The following is a 6000-nucleotide window of genomic DNA, read 5'->3' as shown; positions in this document are numbered from 1 at the left end:
TAAAGTATTAGTCTTACTTGAGAGTTTTAAGATCACTATTAAATAACTAAGCAGACAGAAGAACATATATCCATCATGCATTTTCTGGATCAACAAGTGCACTTGAGGGCAGTTAACAAGAAAGATGAAAAAAAGATTGCATATGGGGATGCAGTGCTAAGTACCTTTTTATAGTTAACTTTTCTCTTATTGTGGGTAGTTATGCTGTGACCTTCTATTATTCCTCTCTATTTACAAGATGATTCAGATTAACATTAATATAAACATAGGCAGAATGATGGCTTTGGAATGACACAGGTGAGAAAAATACTCTCCAAGTACTACTCTCTCACTTAGGAGTTCCCATCTTTTAATAAATGTAGCAAAAACAATGAAAAATTATTTGATTTATTTAGAATTAAACATGATTATGTGCCCCGCTCCCCACACCCTAAGTATGTGTTTTAAGAAATAGAATAAGCAATTCAAGGTTTCTCAGATTTTTTTGTAGTTTTTCCAGAACAAAGCCTGGTTTAACTCTATAGCAAGACTCTGTCTCTCTACAAACTTTTAAGTTTAATAAACATCAGAGTTAAGGTAGAAGAATACTAATTTTTGTAGTAATTTTGGAAGGAAGTGAAAAGAGTGGACAGGAGCTGAGTGGTCTGCTACCATCCTTGTGATCTAAGCTAGTTACAACCTTTAACTTCAGGTTTTGTATCTGTCAAATGGGGAGAGGTTGGTTAGTCATTTTCTAAATTCATTTCCTGCCACAAAACTAACATCACTATGGCAGTACTTTAAAGACTATGATCAGAATTAAATAAAAATTGAAAGAAAAAAGGCATTAATATTTGTCTAGAGACACTTAAATCAAGAGGTTTTTGCAACTAAACTTAATAAGTGGAAAATATAGCTAAATAAGGAAGCATAATGTTGGTGTTCCTTCATCATAACTTTATCCTCACCCTCACGGGTTCCACAATTATCCAAGAAACATAGAAGTGTGACAAAGGGAAAACAACCACTTCATACATCAAGTTAGAGAATGTCAAAGCTTGTCAATAAGGGCAAACTGCTGGGAAGGAAGCCATATTTCCTACCTTCTTCTCTTCCTTTCATACAATCTTGGTGGTAGCAGTAAGTCAACTCACAGATGTGGAATGGAAAGTAATTTTGTCAACATAGCCTAAGAAATGGGACACAATGAGGAGGAGGCTTGACTGCCCTTGTTAGGTACACAAGAAACCTAGCGCTTTGCTTTATTTTGTGCACATTTTGAAAGATGCATCAGTTTAACCTCCAAACTGGGTAAATTAAACTGGAATAATAAAATCTTATTAGGAGTTTTGAATTGGGGTTAGTGTAATCTTATTAATGTAGAAGCACTTAATATGTACTGATTTACTAGGTAAGTGGAGAAAATAGAATATGGTGAAATATGCTCTGAAAAAACAATTTTTTCCTTGTTCTTAACACACAAAAAAATGTCAATCAATTTAGTTTTTGTACACAATGTGACTGATTTAAAGTATTATTTTACACGTTCATTTATTAATTTACACATTCAAATAGTGACTGAGCATGAACTATGTGCCAGGCAACATGCCTACATTAAAATACATGATGAAAGACTTCCAGGCGAGATGGAGGCCTAGACTGACATGCTGCATCTCCCTCCACAACTAAGAAGAACTACAACTACCACAAAACCATAAATAACCAGAAGTTCAAGAAAACAAAGCTACATGGAAGTCCAACGTATGAAGTTATAAATAAGTGGTGCTCATCGGGATGGGTAGGAGGGGTGAAGCCAGGGCAGAGAGGTCAAGCTGTGCTGGCAGTGGCAACTGCAACAACTAGCGACAGGACGCAGTAAGCACAGACACCGGTATTTAACGGGAGGAGAGAAGCTCCCAGGGACCACCCCTGGCTGCAGACTAAACCCATCAGCTCACAATTCCAATGCCAGGGAAGGCAGACTCCCATTGCCTCAAACTCTGAGGCTCAGAGGGTGTGGGATGGAGGAGGAGGCTCCCATTCTCTCATTGGAGAGTAACAGCAGGAATCCATCTTGGACCCCCACCCCACACAAAGCACCACAGTGTGGTGAGAAGGGTCGCCCCGGTAGTGACTAGTGCATGGGGCTCTACCCCCTATAGCGTAGGAGGTGTGACAGTCCTGTCCAAGAAGGAAAGATAAATAAAAACAGTCAGGATGGCAGGAGTCATGATTGAGATCCTGGTGACATGGCTGACCAGAAAGAAAATATGTGAATTAACTGATAAACAAATAGATATCTTTCTGAGGCTCAGTTCAGAGCTATAGTCATAAGGCAGCTTACAGAACTAACAAAAGATCTTGAACAAGATGGGGAAGAAATGAAGGCTAGTCCTGCTGAAATGAATGAAAACACATACAAGTCAAGTGGTGAGAAAAGAAAAACCAAGGATCAAATCAACAAATCAGAACATAGGGAAGGAACAAACAGTCAACCAGTGCAGAAAGAGGAAACAAAAAATGAGAAATATTAGCAGAGGCCCAGAAACAACTGGGACAGCTATAAGCAAACAAACATATGAATTACAGGGTTGCCATAAGGTGAAGAAGAAGAACTGGAAATTGAAAAATTCTGTGAAAAAATAATGAAGCAGAATTCCCTAACTTGGTGAAGGAAATAGTTACATGTCCAGGATGCGCAGAGAGTTCCAAGAAAACTGGAGCCAGGGAGAACCACACCAAGGCACATTATAATCAAAGTGTTAAAAATTAAAGATAAAGAGAGAATCTTAAAAGCAGCAAGAGAGAAGAAGAGAATCATGTACAAAGGGGTCCCAATTAGATTATCAGCTGACTTCTCAAAGGAGATTCTGCAGGCAAGAAGGGACTGGCAAGAAATATTCAAAGTAATGAAAATCAAAAACCTACAGCAAAGAAAGTGCTTCCAGGACAAAGTAAAACTAAAGTAGTTCATTAGATCCAAACCACTGGCATATGAGATGTTAAAGGGACTTGTTTAGAAGGAGCATCAAAACTATGAACATTAAAATGAAAACTGTATTGCAACAACCAACAACAGAAGCTAGGAAATCAAAACAGAGGGAAACTAAGTAGGCAATGAGAGGGGAAAAAGAATTATAGGTATGGGGAACATATTGGGGGGGAGGTCGGTGGATAAGGGGAAGGGAAAAAGGGAGGGAGATATACAGGAATTAAGAAGCATAGTAGGAGGGAATGGAGTAGACAGGAAGATGTTGAGAAGAACTCTATGCACAACTAATGGGCATGGACTAAGGGGACGTTACAACTGCAGGTAGAGGGGGTCACTGGGTGGAGGGGAAGAAAGGGAAAAGAAATCGGCATAATCAATAAAACACATTAAAAAAAAAGAAAAAGAATAATGTAGGAAAGGGTGAAGTCCAAGAACATACAGGCATGATCCATGGACATGAGCAAAGGATGTGGGACTTTTGAAGGGAAAACGATTACTGGGTGGATATGAACAAAGGGAAAACATTGAGATAACTTGTTGTTTATTGATTATAACTATTTTGACTAGTATGTGGTGATATCTCAGTGTGGTTTTAATGTAAATTTCTCTGATGGTTAGTGAGGTTAAGCATCTTCTCATATGTCTATTGGCCATCTGTAAGTCCTCTTTGGAAAGGTGTCTATTCAAGTTCTTTGCCCATTTTTAATTGGATTATTACAGATGGCACAATATTGTACATGGAGAACCACAAATATTTTGCTACTAGAACTGATAAATGAATTCAGCAAAGAAGCAAGACACAAAATTAATATCCAGAAATCACTTGTGCATATTTACACTAATAATGAACTATCAGAAAGGGAAACTAAGAAAACAATCACATTCACAATTGCTTCAAAAAGAACAAAATACCTGGGAATAAATCTAACCAAAAAATGTAAAAGATCTGTATTCAGAAAATTATAAGACACTGAAGGAATAAATAGAAGAATATACAAATAAGTGGAAGCACATACCATGTTCATGGATAGAAATAATTAACATAATTAAAATTCCTATGTTACTCAAAGCAATCTATATGTTCAACACAATTATTATCAATTACAACGATGCATTTTACAGAACTAAAACAAATATTTCAAAAATTTCCATTGAACCACAAAAGAGCCCACATAACAACAGTGGTCCTGAGAAAGAAAAACACAGTTGGAGAAACCATGCTACCTAATACGAACTATACTATAAAGTCACAGTAGTCAAAACAGCATGGTATGGTATTGGCATCAAAACTGAAACACAAATTAATGGAACAGAGTATAGATCCAGAAAATCAACCCTCACATTTATAGTCAATTAATATTTTAAAAAGGGAGCAAGCACATACATGGGTTAAAGATAATTTATTCAATAAATGGTGTTCAGAAAATTGGACAGATATGTGTAGAAAAATGAAACTAGACCACTTTCTTAAACCAAACACAAAAACAAATTCAAAATGAATAAAAGATTTAAATGTTAAGCCCCAAACCATAAAATTCCTAGAAGAAAATATAGGCACTAAAATTTTAGACATTGCTCGTAGCAATATTTTATCTACTATATTTCCATAAGGAAGGAAAACAAAAGAAAAATAAACAAATGGGACTACATTTGTTTTTGCACAACAAAGGAAGCCATCAACAGAAGAAAGAGACAGCCCTGGGAATGGAAGAAAATATTTGCTGATACCTCTGATAATGGGTTAATATCCAAAATTTATAAGTGACTTAAAACTCAACACCAATAAAACATTGAGGAATCTTGAGACCAAGCAAAATAAATCAGATGGAAGAAGTAATAGAAACATGTGATTTCACTAATATGTGGGATATAAAACTGAAAGTAAAAATGAACAAACAAGAAAATCAAACAAACAAAAGCTCACAGACACGGACAAAAGTATGGTTTTTACCAGAAGGACAGCAGTTGGGAGGTAGCAAAGGGTTAAGAGGATCAAGTATATGGTGACAAAGATTTGACTTTAAGTGGTGAGCACACAGTGCAATATATAGGTAATATATCATAGAATTGAACACTTGAAATCTCTAGAGTTTCATTAACCAAGGTCACACTAATAAATTTAATTTTAAAAAATGTTTAGGGGGGAGGGGGGAGGGAGAGAAGGGGGATAAGTAAGGGAAGGGTTTAGTCAAAGAATATATATAAATGACTCACGGACATGGACAACGGGGAGAGATATGACTGCGGGAGAGGGGGTGGGTTGGGTGGGGGAGAGAAATTGGGAGAAAAGGGGACAACTGTAATTGAAAAACCAAAAAAAAAAAAAGTGAAAAAAAATAAAATAAAAATGTTTAAAAGATTAAAAACATCCAAATAAGATAACAATATTTGTTGAAGATATGGAGGAAATTGGAACTCTTCTATGTTGTTGGTGGGAATGTATACTGCTGCGACCAGCATGAAAAATGTACCAAGGTGTCTCAAAAATATTAAAATAGAGCTATCAAATGCTACAGCAATCATACTTCTGGATACTGTATATATATATATATATATATATATATATATATATATATACACAAAAGAATAGAAGTCAGGATCTCAAAGATACGTCTGCATCCACTTTTCACTGCAGCATTATTCACAATAGCTAAGATTTGGAAATTATATATATATATATATATATATATATATATATATATATATGTTATTCAGTCTTAACAAATAAAATTATCCTGCAATATGCAACATGGATGAACCCAGAAGACAATATGCTAAGTAAAATAAACCAGTCAATAAACAACAATTACTGCGTGATTCCACTTATATACAGTACCTAAAACGGTCAAATTCATGACAGCAGAGAACAGAATGGTGGTTTCCAGTGACTGGATAAAGGGGAAATAGAGGGCATTCTTTCTATTAATATATTTTTTTTATTATAAAAGATAAACAAGTTCTAGAAATCTGCTATACAATATACAACCTATAGTTAACAAATAGGTATTGTGTCTTTAAAATATATTAAG

Source organism: Furipterus horrens, unplaced genomic scaffold, assembly GCF_987537825.1.
Source record: "Furipterus horrens unplaced genomic scaffold, mFurHor1.1.pri manual_scaffold_9, whole genome shotgun sequence".
In the NCBI taxonomy this organism is placed as follows: Eukaryota; Metazoa; Chordata; class Mammalia; order Chiroptera; family Furipteridae; genus Furipterus; species Furipterus horrens.
The sequence above is the reverse complement of the archived record's forward strand: the minus strand, read 5'-3'. Positions refer to the sequence as shown.